Below are 16,919 nucleotides of genomic sequence, written 5' to 3'. Positions count from 1 at the left end.
AATCCATGAATACCCAGCACAACAAAGCCTGAAGGAAGAAGTAGGAAACCTTGCTTGAAAAAAAATACAAATATTCGAACGTGCCAGATTTCACAGGAAATAATGTATTTGTTCCATCAACTGAAAATATTATTACGAAATATTATTTTATTTGTTATTGCACTCTTTTATAAAATTGATTTTGTTCATTCCTTTGATAATATTCCTTGAAATTATTTTCATTATCATGGACAAAAAGCAATAATTTGGGGTTAATGTAACAGAATAATTTAGAAGGTTATGCTTATATTTTAGATGAATGCAGATATAACTGCTTACATGTCAGCAGATAATAAAAACAGATTTTCTTGTGTCTCCAACACAACTTTTTGACTGTTGAAGCTGTGCATCAGCACTTGAGTTCAATGAATCTTAATGATGACCTCAAAGTTAATGTGTCCTCATTATGTTTAGAACAAAGCTGTCACAAACAGTTTCTGGTATAGCAAGACTAAATTCATTTAAGCATTTTGCCTTATCTGGAAACTATTAAACACCTATGAAAAACAGGACATTGTGTTTTCAGCCAAAGTTCATGCTAATAAAAAGAATTTTCCTCAAGATATAAAAATATTATAGCCTTGAGTAGGGAAAGAATCTGGAAAACACATAAATCCACATGTACTCAAATATTTGTTCTTTTTTTTGTTTTGTTTTGTTGTTGTTTTCTTCCCTAAAGAACCATTAAGAACAAGTAATAAAGACAGCAAATACTAAATATAGATTTCAATGTCTGTATCTTCTAGAGAAACCCAATCCAAAACACATTCTTAGAACTGCATGAAACTGCATGAAAAAGGAAGACTGAAATACATATGCAGAAGAAGGAATTGTACCTTTTACACAGCAATCTATTGGTTGGAATATGATGGTGTGGTTTTCACAGAAAAGAAGTTTCTTCAGGCAGAATATGACAGCTACTAGCTCCTCTGCTTGTTTTTGTCAGGTAAGCAATGGTCTAAGAACCATTTCTGGGTGACTTACCCACTTAACAAATTATTATAGCTAAAAAAAAAATAAATCACAATCATTTTACTTAAAAATAATAATAATAAAACAAAACAAACAAACAAACAAGAACAACAAAAGCCACAACAAGCAAGCAAAGAAACAAAAACCCTGAGTACACCTTTAAAATAAATATTGCAGGTAGTTGGAATGCTTCAGGAAATTATTCAGGGCTGTGGTGCATTAGAGATAAGTCTTCCCCAGCCTACAGTATTCATATATTGATCCACACAAAGTATGTATTACTGCATGGATAGCCAGCTCTGGGGCTGGGTTCAGCCCTGTGAACAGTGACATCCCCAGGTGTTCAGCTAAGTCCTGGATTGCACTCCAGGATGAAATTTTGTGGGACTAACTCCAAGGCATTTGTATCTTCATCAGATAATGATAGAGGGATGATTTTGTCCTGTACTGAATGTAGAACCTTTCCTAAACAAGGAAAATATCTCCCCCAATGTATTATGGAAGAATATATATATTGACTTATTAGTTTAATAAGAAGCTTCCACAGATAAGCAAGGAAAATAAGAAATTCATTTCTACAGTTGTCTTCCTTGACTTATGTATTACCAGTCACTTTCATAAAATTAATCACATTCATAAGTGCCTTCAGAGGTGCATCTATTTGTCTTTAATTCTGACAGCATTTGCAACAAAAACACCGTAATTTGAGACCATGGCTCACAACAGAAGAGTAGTCAGATTCTTTCTAAAAATTATTACTGAATATGTCATTGCTATGGAATCTATAACTCGGCGTAGAATCTTTTTGTTGCCTTTCACACTTTCCTGACTTGAAATATTCATTGTCTTCAAATTTTATTAATTTATCCCTGAGTACTTGCTTATGATTTGTTTATTTCCAAGCTAATTTTGCATGTATTCATCCCAATGTATTTTAATCAAAACCCAAGTCTCATACATATAAAGACTGTCTCCTATGCCAAGCTATCTGTAAATCAGAAAGCAACTATATATTTTTTATGGAAATGATTTATGCAAAACAGTCATTTGATCCAAAATAATAGTCACATGAGAAAGAAATAACAGAGAAAGAGGCCTGAGAACACGTGGCTGGAACACAAATGTAATTACAATCAGCTTTTATTTGTCAGACTTAGAAACACAAAACATACATTCACAAAAATAATCATAAAATATAATGTCCCAAGGTTCCACTCAATTTTATCCCATTCCTTTCTGAGGAACACGTAGATGTGAAGAAAAAAATAATTCAAGACCAGAAAAAATGTGAAAGAATGTGTAAAATATAAATCATTTATTTGAAACATTCAATTGCTGACCCAGTCAGATTTATTTAAAGCAAAACACCACCTCCTGCATATCCAATTAATGGTTGCCATGGAAAATAAGAGTTCCCACTACACTGCCTTATTGCAATATGCATGGCAATTGAAAGTATATCACTCAGAATATTTCCATAATGATATTAGCTGGTCTATCCAGCATCAGACAATTAATTTTGTGAAGCATCAGGTGTTCAATATTTATACTCATAAAAATTAAATACAAATAACACACAGAAATAGCTTTCTTTATACAGCAACATCATGCTTCCTCTCATTAAATATTTTCTTAGCAATTTGATTGGGATGAGAGACAGATTTTTGATAAGATTTCTGTATGAAATGGCCACGATCTCTACAATATTATAATTTTTGAATAACAGCTAGTTTTAAAATGTGTTCAGGTAAAGAGAACCTTTCATTAAAAAAAAAAAAATTTTATTAATAAGCCTATATTGGCTTGTAAATATGGTCCTCAGCAAAATGCAGCTTTACTTCATTCTGTGTTTTTTAAAGGTTTTTCTACAGAAGGACCACTGGGTTAGGCAGCCTTAGCACTGCCAGATTTAGACTGAAATGAATGGGAATAGTTTTCTACCTCAAAAGAATCACGTTAATGAAAGAGCCATCTACAGTGAATCAACAGGAAAAGTAAGGGCCATTCTGAACTTCTTCCTCCTCTTTCAGCACCAGTATATTTAAACTGTTGTGATCCAGAGCTCAAAACTTTCCCCTGAAAAAGGTTTTAACAGTACCCTTTTAAGTAGCACATAGTGGTCTTTGCTGTAATCACTGGCTGACTCACAGTAGAGTTCAACCTGGAGAGATAACTACCTCTAGGACAGAGCTCTCTTTTCCAGGCTATAAGCTAATCTTTTAGTGGGACTCATTTTCTGTCTCTGTGAAGCTGGGTTGTGTGCTGAAATGAATGCTGAAAATAATCCACTCTGAAGAAACCCAAAGAAAAAGAGCAATCAAAACTAACTGGTTCTCTTCAGAGAGAAACCCTTCAGAGAGGCTGGGATCATAGAGATCGACGTTATGCCCTTAGAACTGTTTCTGGGTTTCTGGACAGTAATAGTTTAAATCCATGAGTAATTTTGCAAGAAGGTACTGGATCTCTAGGCAATTTATTCTCTTTGAAGTGAGGAGTTTACTTATTACATTACGGAATCATGCTCCTTCTTCAGCTTGACCTTTCAATGGAAATGCCTTTTCATAAGAAACCTTAGTCTTTGAAATGATGTCAATCTCCATCAGCCTAATAAGGAATCTAATCAAGAGGAAAAAATAGTAGAGTGATTTTGCTGAAGAGCTAAGTGTAGAGAAGAACTCTGCTGAAGGACCAATAGCGAAACTGAGGAACCGGTAAAGTGGGCAAAATTAATTATTAATAGCAGCAGCAGTAGTGGCAGTAATCCTGCTTTTCTTCCATTTGATAAATTTTTAAGAAAAGCTGTCATGTATGTGTATGACAAACAGAAACCATTTAGTCTCTGCATCCAGACTTCAGAGTTGGTCATTTTATATATATATATATATATTTTTTTTTTTTTCTTCCTGAAAGTGTTCCTATGTCTAGATTGTTTCCTTTGTTTATTTGTTTTGTTTTGTTTTTTCCTTATCCATGGGATCACTTTGATAGACAGCTTGTAGTATAGTTTTACATGAGAAAATATGATCATAATCTTTTTTTTTTTTTTACATATCTAAGGACAATCCTGTGAAAAAAAAATGAAAATTAGGGCAGAAGCATTGAAAGGTTTCTCCTTGGTATGAAATACAACTAGTAGCATAAAATAGTAGCACAACAAGCTCATTAAACAATCATAATCTATTTACAGGAAAATAAAACACAGACAATGTAATATAATTTGATTTTTAGATTTCTGACTATGCTTGGTTTTTGTAAAAAAAAAAAAAGAATATGTCAGCAGTCAAAATTAAGGCTCAGTGCAAAAAACTTCATCTCATAACACTGTGCTTGGATGTAAAAAAAGCTGAAGCTGGCTCTAGGCAAGAGAAAAAGCTGAAATATATGGAGTCATTCTCAACATTTTCAGCATAAAATTTTGCAATGTTTTTGCTTCAGTCTTTTGGCATATACTGTAACCAATATCTTCATTCAGCAATATCCAGCAGTTTGATGGATCAGATTATTCTTTAAATGAAACTAATTTTGCTTGCAGTATCTTCTACCACACCAGCTGTTATTGTTATCACCATCATCATCATCATGATCATTATCAACATAACTATAATTACATTTAGAAAGATAAATCAAGGGAATGCAGCAGTGGAAAGATGTAGTGCCAAGACACGGAGCTGTCCTTTGTTTCTGAGCCTTACCCCTGTTCCTGTATTGCTGTCTGTGTTGTGGCAGTTCACTGCATCATGTTATTTAGTGTCTTTTGATTATGTTTACTAGATTTAATGGTGATTTATTTTGTTTCTCTTATGAAAGGTATAAATAAACAACATGAAATTATTTATTTTCTACATGAAGCTGAGAATCTGTTTTGATTGTATGATTAATGCTCTTTTTGAATTTGCTTCTTTCTTTAAAAAGGGAACACCTGCAACTCAGTAGATCCTCCTATTATTTCCATGTAATTTGTCTAGGTAAATACATGTTAAAAGCCAAATATAGAAATAGAAAAAGACACTCTATTCCACTGAGTACTAATTGGGTATTTCTGAAATAGTAGATTCAGTAATTTGGTCTGATGACCTTTTGAGGCTAAGTATCCAGCTAAATTAACATTAACATAATATGCTAGTTTGGGAAGAAACTGTAGAAAGAGAAAGGAAGGGAAAAATGTTTTTAATACTATAATCTGCTCTTCACCTCACATCCAGTAACTATACACATATAATCATTTGTCCATTTATAGGTAGGTAATGTGAAAGTAGCTACAAAACTAGAGCACCATTGAAATTCACATTTCTGAATTCATAGTTTTAAATGTCATTGCAAATGTGAGTTTAGTAAAACTTACAGTCTGAATCCCTGATTCTCATTATCTCCAAAGGAAACATGAATATGAACATGAATGTCTGCCAGTTAATAAATAAATAAATTAATTAATGCACATAAAATATAAACCACCCAATCTCCTGTCTAGTCTTCCCTGTCGGTTTTCTATTCTGAATATTAAATGATTTTGTTGAGGCAAAACAATTGTAATTCTGAAGGAAATTATTAGAACATATACTAGTTTTGTAAACTTCAAAAAATTCAAGAGTTGCTATCTTTTTGATCATACAAAGTTCTATATTAATGAAAAAAATTACTAATGATTATTTTTTAAATATTTCCCCTCACCACTTTATTTTATTATTATTAATAGTAATAGTAGTAGTAAAAATTAAAATAGTTTTTATAAACTGAACAACAACAACAAAACAAAAAAAAAGTCAAACCTCTAACCTTCAACTAGTATTTCTTAAATACAACAGCCAGGTAAGTGTCCAGTCAAAGCACCAAAATGCTTTGGAAATACAGGCTTGTTTCCAGAGGCAAGACTAAGTCTTAAATCTTAATATGTCATGAGTCTGAAGACCCAATCACGTATTTAGACTGTGTTTAGACCTCAGGCTTGTAAAGTGGCAGGCTATCCTCTAACAGTTATCTTACATTCCCAGATTCAGACAGTCCAGACAACAGGAAAATTAAAAGAGTAAGTCTTTGGGGTCGAGAACAATTGCTAGTTTTCTTCACGATCTCCAAGAACAAAGCAGAACTTAAAGACAAACTTTTTCATAAGTGGAAATAGAAGTGGAACTCCTGCTAGTCTTCTGTTCCTGTGATAACTTTGAGACAAAACATATTCCTTAGCTAGCACTCTGCAGTTCTGTAACTTCAACTTTAGATATAAATATATATAATATTATTTATTTTTTGTTTTTACGTTTTAATGACTGTTTAATACTTACCTCCATTTAATACTTACCTCCAGTGCAAATGCTGACTAATCATGCACATCAGATCTTCATCTGAGAAACAGAAAATATTTCTTATTTAATACCTAGGCTTTAATTCAATAATGTGTTTAATGTAAATTTAACATACAAAGTTGTCAAGTGCTGAGGAGATTGAATTTATGTTTACACATTTTCTTGAAAAAGGATTAATTTATGTAAGTAATTGTTCTTAAATGTTGGCCCTAATTCTCCAGAAAGTGTAGATAATGATTCACCGGCACATTTCTACTCTTCTCTTACTCAGCCATGAAGAAATAACATTAAAAGCTGTCTTACGTCTGTTCACAGAAGGGTATCACAGTGATAGGATGTACTTGGGTTGTAAGCTGTTACAGTAGGGATCGTAGCGCTATCTATTACTATCTGTAGAGTAATAGATGAAAAATGCAAAAGGTTTCTCTCATTGACTATAAGAAAGGCCTCCTCCTGCTCATTTTAATTTCTTCCTTGCCCTTTTTTATTATCTTCTTACAGCCTTTAGGGCTTTTCCTGCTGTCAAAAATTAAAAAATACCATTATTTATAGCACCAGAATAAAAAAATAAAATAGGGATAGGAACTCCTGGGCATGCTAATGGATTTTTCTCTTTTTCATTTAAGCCTTTTCAAACCATTCCCTAAAATCAAATTTAGCTACATGAGTTAATGCCTCGCTAATATGAGGAATTGTCTTCTACATCACTACAGCCCCTTTGCTGTGTGAATTGTCTGGTCTTCAGAGAACTCTTTTAAAGACCCCTTTTTATCCCTTTCTTAGTTAATGAAGTTATTGTTAGTAGGCAGTTAAAAATCATTTAAATACTAATTACAAATAATGCTGGTAAATCTACTGAAAAGAACTAAAAGGTTTTCTTTAAAAATGAAAAAAAAAAAAATCAATAGGAAGGTGACTGGTCTGAGTGGATCATCCATCTATTAACATCTGGATAATACCCAAAATGGGGCCACAAATTGATTTGCCAGCAATGACTTTCCAAAGTAATCTGATTGAATTCAGAGAGGGAAAAATTAAAATGAAGGAAGGAAGAAGTGCACTATCTGTGTTTAATCTTCAGTTTCATCAGAAATCGATTAACTAGCTGACTTCAGGTCCAAAAGAATTAATTATACTCGGTCTCCGGTATAATTAACAACACTATGGCCATCTCCCAAAATATTCATTAAACAGTCAGCAACAATATGAAATTCAAATTAAAATTGGGAAAGAGATTAAATAGAAGTAGTCATCTTTAAAAAGAATCATACTACATCTGAGATGAAATCATTTAAGCAATACAAAATATGGAAATACATTTTGTGTTACATTTAATTATCATTAATTCCATCACTGCAAGCTGGCAGCTATTTCAGGCTCATTACAGAGACTAAAATGGGCTGGAATTTTATTAGAAATCAATCCTCATTGGAATAATGGGAATATGATTCACACTTTCAGCAAGTTCAGTTTTAAAATCCAAGTTTTATTTTTAATTTCTAAGTTTAATTGAAATTATTTGCATTCTGAAGCTTACAGGTCATTAATGTCTTGAAAAACTAAGAAATAAGCACCTAGCTGAGAATGGAAGGGGAAAGAACAGTGAGTAGAGAAGACATAACTTAAATACATGTTTTTGAATGCAAATTTTCCAAATTTCCCAAACCTTGAGCCTACATCCTGTTGAGCTGAATAATACTGCTATTAACCATATTGAATATATTAGTCAATTTCTGCATGTAAAATATACTCCCCCCCAGTAATTTTGCCTTGCTATATTTGTTATTATTCTGAATTTCAATACCATGTATCTAATAAATGGAATTAGTATAACTAGCATATAGATCCTGTATCCTCTTTGTAGTTGCCCTTAAAGTACAGTAGTACTGTGATGAAGTCTCCCCAAAGCTTCTTTTCTCCAGGGTGACAAAACAAAAACAACTCCTTCAGTCTTTCCTCATAGGGTGGGTTCTCCAGCACTTTGATCATCTTCATGGCCCGCCTTTGGACCCTCTCCAGTCTGGCCATGTCTTTTTTGAATTGTGGAGACCAGAACTGGACACGGTACTGACAAGCAATGAGTAGAGTGGGATGATTGCATTACTAGCTCTGCTAGTAATGCCCCTGTGGGTGCAGCCCAGGCTGTGATTTGCCTGCGCTGCTGCAACAATGCACTGCTGACTCATGTTCAGCTTATTGTCCACCAGGACCCCCAGGTCCCTTTCAGCAAGGATATTCCTCAGCCACACAGATCCTGGTCTGTACTGCACTCTCTGGTTATGTTGTCCCAGGTGCAGGAGCTTGCACTTGTCTTTCTTAAACTCCGTGCAGTTCTTGCTTGCCCACTCTTCCAGCCTGTCCAAGTCTCTCTGTAAGAGAGATCGCCCTTCTGACACGTCCATCTCACCACTCAGTTTAATGCCATCGGCAAACTTGGTGAGAGTGCCTTCAATCTCCTCATCCAGATCATTTGAAGATGTTGAACAACTTGAGTTGTTAATTCAGTATTGATCCCTGTGGGACCCCACTTAAGAAAGTAAAAACTGAGTCAAACAACTGATCACCACCCTCTGAGTGTCACTTGTTAGACAAATTCCTACGATCTTGCAGACCACCCATCCGATCTGTATCTTGGCCGTTTGCCTAGGAGAAAGCTGTGGGAAACAGTGTCAAATGCACTGCAGAAGCCCCAGTGAACAATCTCCATTGCTTTCCCTAAGTCAACAGAAAATGTTATTTTGTTGTAGGTGATCAGGTTAATCAGGCATAATTTACCTTTCTTAAATCCATGTTGACTTTTCCCAATCACCTACTTCATTTGGTTTGTAGTATTTTCTAGGACTCATTGAAATTGTTTTCACTCCCAATCTTAGTTCAAAATAATAGATCATAACAATTAAACTCCCCTGCTCTGAATTATTTTGATTCCTAATGCAGATCTGTCTTTTGTTTATTATTTCACCCTTCAATCAGGCTGTATCAAAAATAAGTTTGCAATCACAGGGGAAAAAAACAAAACAAAACAAAAACCCTTTTTATTACTGAGGGAACATAATCATCCTGGATGTCAGTTTTTCTCTTCTTCAACTCTCTAGCCAGCTTTACTAAAGACTAATCCACTGGCAGGATTTTGTGGATGCATGCAACACTGAACTTTAGTTTTGGGAAGTATTCGGCCATTTAAATTTGGCCTTGTACTAGTTTCTGAACCTTCAGAAATTTTTAAAAGACTGCATATATTATATTGTATATATTATATATTATATTATATTATGCATATAAAGATATTTTATATCTGCATATAAATTTAGAAAAAAAAATAAAACTCTTTAGGAACTCACTCTTTTATCACTCTTTTCTTGTAGAAGAGCATAGAAAATGTTCAGGATATTTCTGCCAACTACTCTGTATTTAGCATCCAACTATTTATTTATTTATTTATTTATTTAAAATAGGAAATGGTAATAATTTGAAGAAACAAGCAGGCAGAGGACACTGTGTAGGGCAAGCAAATGTTGCTATGGAGCTAGAGGACAAAACAGTTTGTCAGACTGTGCTTAAGTTCTTTTCACTGAAAGGTTTGTATCTACCAAGGCAGAACTTTTGTTTTAAGAAGGGTCATTTTTCCCTCTCTCATCACAGGTCACAGGGAAGAAAGAAAAAGGACTCCATCAGGCATTTTCAAGCAAGATCAGCTTACAAGACTGAGATGAAGAGCACAATCAAAAACAAATGTCATTTGAAGATAGGTAAAAGCCGAAGAGCTATCAGGGCAGGAAACACTCTATCAGAAAGGAACAAAAATACAACCAGGGCCACAGCCTTGAAGCTTGTAAGAACTTTACTCTCATTCTTCAGTTTGGAGCTAAAGCGAAAAGGCCTGTCTAAATGTTTGAGCATAGAAAATCATTATTTTCCTACACTCTGGTTAAAATCACAGTGCGAGCCAGCCAAGCATGAGCCAGTTCTGACTGAGATTTTTAGTGGGCCTGACTGAAGGTCCCTCAGGCTTTTTGGTCAGTGCAACATCCGAAAGAAACACAGAATAAACCATTATGCTTTATACAATCATGACATGTATGGGTGATTAACCAATATTGTCTCCAGCTTGAAGCAGTTTAGAGACAGACTAAAGACTCAGTGCTGCTTGCCTTTAGATTAAAGTCTGTTTTACTTAGGCATATGTGGATGCCACTGAGGCTTAGCAGCAGTGACTAACAAGGTGGGGGGGGTCTCACAGAGACATCTAAGTTCATCTTCTGTATCAGAAGGATTCCATGTTGGCTGCATCTATAGGCCTTTAGGGTCACTTTGAATTAATGATGAGGCTCACGGGCAGGTGCACAAATGACATAAGTCTTGAGGGTGGATAGGGATCTTTGCTTATGCTAGTGGAATTGTATTTTTTTGATTCATCGCCTTCTGGATACTGCTAAGACTGAAAAATTATATTCTGTTTGTAAATACAATCCTCTAACTTTCTGGAATAAATCTAGTGTCGTGGCATCCAATTGAGTTTATAAACAGAAAAAAATCACAGGGCAAGTTGTGGGCAATTACAGTATTTCCTTTTAAAATATATAGAAATATAATTATATTGTGAAATACTAATTGAGAAGCCTGGTTTTTAAGGCAATGTCAATTTTATGTGCTGTAGTAAGATAACTGAGATTTGTCAGTAGCAATATAATTCCAGCTTGTAGCAACTTGCTAAGGACAGCTTCAAACTATGAACAATGGGGAAGGGAGGCAGTCCAAAAATGTGAGAAAACAAAGCATATAATGCACCAGGAACAAGGGAGACCTCATAAAGAACAGAGTAGGGATGAAAGTAGCCCAACTCAAGTATATCTACATGTATCCAGGGAGCCAAACAGGAGAAACTAGAACTCTATGTGCAGTCACAAAACTGCAATATCACTGGGATAGTTTTGATATGGTGGGACAGTTCACACAACTTGAGCAATTTATTACAGACTACCTACTCAGGATGAAAAAGTGGACAAAGTCTTCTTTAAACAAACCATGAAATTCTTTGTACCACAGACCCTGATTGTCACAGAGATCTGTAATCTTCCTGCCAGTTCCTGGAAGGTTTACAAGGAGGAACCCACGTGCATTGGATATAGGTGGCAATGCACTGACAGCTGGGGAGTTGCAGGGAGGTCTCTATGAGAAGAGGCCAGCGTTGACCTGTTCCACACAGACAGATCCATCTGGCTACAATGGACACATAAAAGGACACAACTGAGCCCAGCAGCCATCTTTCTGGTGCCTCTGGTAAAACATATTTAATGAAGGTAAAAATGCAGCATAGGGCAAGAGCTTGCATCATTACACCTACAATAAAAGATTAAACAAGAAAAAAATGTAGGACCATAGCTGGATGGGGCAGGTGATTTAGTGACTACAGACACAGTTAAAGTTGAGGTTTCCAGTTTCTCTGTTTTCTCTTGCAAGGTCTCCAAGGCCTCTTTGATTGGTGAGAAGGTTCAAGGATGAAAACCAGCAGTGAACATAGATCAAGTGTGGGTCATAGATTATTGGAGAAACTTTACCCTTACAAGTTCATGAGACATGATGGACTGTATCCAAGAGTCATGAGAAAGCCGATTGTTCTCTATCATTTTTGAAAGGTCTTGGAGAGCAGAGGAAATCCCTGACAACTTGAAAAAAAGGCAAAGGTGTTGCACCTTTCTTCAAAGAAGGTCAAATGGGTGATCTGGGTAACTACAGGCCATACCTCATTTTCATCCCCAGAAAAAGTCATGTAGTGAGTATTCCTGGAGCATATTTCTGGGCATCCAAGGCAGAAGGTAACTGGAAACAGTCAGCATGAATTGACCATAGGTAAATCATGCCTAACAAACTTGACTTCATGATAAAATGACTAGATGTGTGGATGAGGGGAGAACAGTAAATGTCATTGCTTTCAACTTCAGAAACGTGTTCAACACTGTCTTCCACAAAACCCTGATATGTAAGTTGGGATGATTACAGTCTGGATGGGTGGACAATGAAATTATTAAAAAAATGGTTGGATGCTGGTGCTCTCAAGGTCACAGTTAGTGGGTTGTGCTCTACTTGGAGGCTGGTAGCAAAGGGAGTACTGTAGGGTTGTATCCATGGATATGTCTTTTTTAACATCCTCCTCAATTATCAATAAGAAGCAATGGGATCCTCGTTTCCCCTTCTGGTCAGCACTTGTTAGACTTCATTTGAAATGCTGTGTCCAGTTTGCAGCCTCCCAGTACAGAAAACACGTTGACAAACTGAAGAAAGTTCAGTGCAGTGCACTCAGGACTGTCAGCTCTGGAGTGCTTGCCTTGGGAGAAGAGGCTGGGAGACCAAGTTTAACTCAGGCTGGAAAAGATATGGGGCACCTAACAGCAACCTCCCATTGCCTACAGTAAAGTTATTGGGAAGATGGATGAAGCAGTGCATGCAGGCTTCAGAGAAGTGCATGGTAAGGAAACAAGAGACAAGGGGCATAAATGGAAAAATAAATAGTTTTGTATTGGATGTGAGGAGGATCTTTTTCCTCAAAAGGACATTTGGATAATGGAGCATGTTGCAACCTCTGCTGCCTCTGTCATTGGAGATTTTCAAGTTCTGAACAACCTGGCCTGACCATAGAGCTGACTGTCCTGTAAGCAGGAGGTTGGACAAGAGAACTCCTGAGGTCCTTTCCAACCTGAATTATCCTATGATCCTATCATATGAAATGCAGCACAATGTACTCAGCCAAGTAGAAGGAAGATCAAGTATGACCCTAAGAAAATAAACACAAAGACTACCATCCTTCTATACATCTGTTGTGTTTTAACCCATCGGGCAGCTAAGCACCACACAGACGTTTGCGCACTCCCCCTTCTTCCCCTGCCCCCCATTCCATTGGATGTCCTGTCCGAACCAGGACAAGATCTGAATTAATCTTTGTGAGAGATTTCTGTTTCTGGGAATGCAAATATTTTGTCTCAGCAATTATCCTGGAATGTGAATAAATTATGAGATTATACAGGGAGGTAGCCAAGAACTCAGTGAGATTCATCTGTGGCTCAGTCTTGAGAGCAAAAGTTTCTTGAGGTTCCCACATTGCACATACAACACAGAGACATTAGCCATATGATTTCTTGTATTCTTTCTTCAGAGATGTTTAAAACAGCTTTTTAGAGATGATTGCATTCCTTTAACAAACTATGAAAATGGTGATCAAGTGATAACTTCTTGTGGTTTTACCTAGCTGGGCAGCTGAACACCAAAAACACTCTTTCACTCCCCCTTCTTAAAGAGAAAGGGGGAGAAAATATGATGGAAAGGGCTCAGGTAGAGATACGGATGGGGAGATCGCTCAACAATTATCGTAACAGGCAAAACAGATTCAGAATATAGAGGTTAATATAATGTATTGCCTATCACTAGCAAACTAGAACAATGAAAACCTAAAAGCAAACTAAAAACATCTTCCCCCCATCCACCCTTTTCTACCTCCTCCCCCTGAGCAGCGTGGGGGAACAGCGAATGGGGGCTGTGGTCAGTCTGTGACACTTTCTCTCTGCCACTCCTTCACAGTCACGCCCTGCCCCTGCTCCACGTGGCATCCCATGGCTCTGTACCACGGGGTCCATCCCCCAGGAGCAAACTGCTCCAGCACGGGTCCCCCACGGGCGGCAGCTCCCCCCAGACCCCCTGCTCCTGCGTGGGCTCCTCTCCACGGGCTGCAGCTCCGGCCCGGGGCCTGCTCCTGCGGGGGCTCTCCATGGGCCGCAGCCTCCTCCAGGCCACATCCACCTGCTCCACCGGGGGCTCCTCCATGGGCTGCAGCGTGGAGATCTGCTCCATGTGGGGTCCGTGGGCTGCAGGGGGACAGCCTGCTCCACCAGGGGCCTCTCCACAGGCTGCAGGGGAACTTCTGCTGTGTGCCTGGAGCACCTCCTGCCCTCCTGCTGCACTGACCTTGGGGTCTGCAGGGCTGGTTCTCACTCCTCTCTCCCAGCTGCTGTTGTGCAGCATTTTTTTTTTTTTCCATTTCTTCAGTCTGCTCTCACAGAGGCCCAACCACCATTGCTCACTAGCCCGGCTCTGGCTAGCAGCGGGTCTCTTTTGGAGCTGGCTCTGATCTGACATGGGGCAGCTGCCAGGCTCTGCTCACAGAGGCCATCCCTGCAGCCCCCCTGCTACCAAAACCTTGCCATGTAAACACAATACATAACTATATTAATTGATGTGATTGTGATACATAGAAGTAGATCTCAGCTGAAACAATGTTTGGGAGTCTGGATGAAAGCTTTATTCTTTTAAGGAATTGTCAGGGCTGCAAGTTACAGCAAAATGAGTGGTTACCAAGATCACGGAATTGCACGTTCAGACATTTATACTATAAAGACTTCAGTGTAAATAGCAATTTCCTCCACTTTGCTTTTTGTTAGCATTAGAACTTCCTCTGCCTGTTAAAATAATCTGCTGACATTTACAAGAATCTTGTAATTTAAGCATTGGAAATTCAGGGGTCAGGAAATTACAGCAGCAAGCCTGTCCTCAAAAGGAAAGTATGCTCTACTATGCTACTGCAGTGGTTTTGTGCAAAGACTTTTCCATTCAAGTCTAATGCATAATTCATTGCAGCATTTGAGAAACCTTCCCAGGTTTAAGATAAAGTCTGTAACACTGAACAATAAACCAAACTTACTGGACCTCCAGAAGTCTTTTTAAAATGCTTGTTTCACAGAAATTTAATTAGATTGATTAGGATTACTGAGCTGTGCATCTGAGATTCCCCTAAAGGCCTTTCATTCTCATGAGAGTTTTCTACAATAATTAAACTCTAGCAGGACACTCAATTGGAACTTTTAATAGTCACCCTTACAAACTAACGAGGGAGAGGAGAATGTTGAAGATATAGGTTCTGAAAGCAATACAAGCAGAAAAATACATTCTTTGAAACAAGTAAATGACCCAGGAAAGGAGAAAAAGAACACTTTTTTTTTTTTTTTTTTTTTTAATATTGAAAAGGTTGTTGAAATATCCTTTAACAGGTAAGTTGTACATATATTAATTATTTGGCCAGACTCTCCTTCCTTGAACACTTATTTGATTTAATTAATATGTCACTAAAACAAACAAACAAACAAACAAAAATAATTAAACCCTTCCCCAGTGCATTTATGAATTTAACTAGAGAGATTAAAAAAAAATAAAATCATACTAAGGTCTTTGAAGAGCTCGTCACAGTTATCAAGAAATATTTCTGGGATGTCTCAAGCCAACCGCAGACCACATATTTTTGAAATTATTTCTGTCTTCAAAAGATTTACAAAGACGACTCTCTTATTAATTCAGTTTTCAGCTGTGCTCAGGTCTACAAGATTCTGAGAATACAAAACTCTCTGCAGAAAGTGTGAGAAAATAAGTTTCCATGAAGACTTTATTTAAATAATCTTTTCTAATGGTAATTTACATGTACATGTGTTTGTGTAGACATAACTACCAAGTTATTAATACACTCCTTCATCATGGGTTAATATTGGAATTAATGTATGGTTTAGGTAGTAGGACCTTTCAGTTTCCCAAGGGCATCTTTTAAAATGGATGTTCAAAAGGTGAAAATCTGACTCTATTTAATGCACTAGGAAAAATGATGAGGTGTTTTGACTGTCTACATTAACAGTTCCTAAAATGGAAGGATGAATCATAACACTGGAATTTTTTTTATTATTATTATTATTAATTATGAGAGAAAGAAAAAGAGAGAGAGAGATTGCTCAAACATTCTTACAATGCAATATACTTATACTTACACTTTTCTCACACTTTTCTGTAAGCATATATTAAAATTAACACTATGCAGAATCATAGAGTCATTAAGGTTGGAAATGACCTGCAAGATCATCTGGTCTAACCATCCCACTACTACCAACATTACCCACTAAATCATGTCCCTGAGTACCACATCCAACTTTTTCTTAAACACTTCAGGGACGGTGGCTCCACAACTTCCCTGGGAAATTCCAATGCCTAACTGCTCTTTCTGAGAAGAAACTTCTACACATTGTCTCTTTTTATTGTAAATTTACCTTGCTATAAGAAAAGATTATTGCAATTTGATTAATGTTGATAGCATGAAATAAAACTGCTGAATGAATAAGAATAATCTCTGTAATTCAGTCAACAGCCTAAAGCAGTAAACGTAGCTTGTGAAAACAATATTTTTGCAGTGTCATACATCTTACATAAAGACGTATCAACAACATACATCTTCTTTAATGTATGGTTTTGAATATATCCCCCTTAATCCTTTCCATTTCAGGCTTCTTTCAACACTAGGTAAAATCAGTCACATTTTCATGGACTTGGTAAGGAGGCTTGGATAAGGAGACATGGACTTGGACAAGGAGACATGGACCCGATAAGGAGAAAATCAGGACATCACAGATTTTCACTGTGTGACATTTGTTTTGTAGCATTGGTTATACTAGTTCCCAAATCTTAGTTAACCACAGAATGATTGCATTGAAGTGTCTGTAAAGCAACATAACAGATTTTATTTATTTATTTATTTTTCCGATGGGGTTTCATTCTGATGTAGCAGATGACTCTTTCCAATGTGGT

At 36.8% G+C, this 16,919-nt stretch overlaps 1 long non-coding RNA gene across 1 annotated transcript; it reads left to right on the top strand.

The window, feature by feature from the left end:
* Positions 1–632: 632 nt before the first annotated feature.
* Positions 633–16,693, top strand: LOC310894771. Its single transcript, XR_014580153.1, has 3 exons — positions 633–985; positions 9,954–10,143; positions 11,772–16,693. It is a non-coding gene; the product is annotated as an uncharacterized lncRNA (long non-coding RNA).
* Positions 16,694–16,919: the final 226 nt, after the last annotated feature.

The sequence above is a fragment of the Anser anser genome, assembly GCF_964211835.1.
Source record: "Anser anser genome assembly, chromosome: 2".
Lineage (NCBI taxonomy): Eukaryota > Metazoa > Chordata > Aves > Anseriformes > Anatidae > Anser > Anser anser.
The sequence above is the reverse complement of the archived record's forward strand: the minus strand, read 5'-3'. Positions and strand labels throughout refer to the sequence as shown.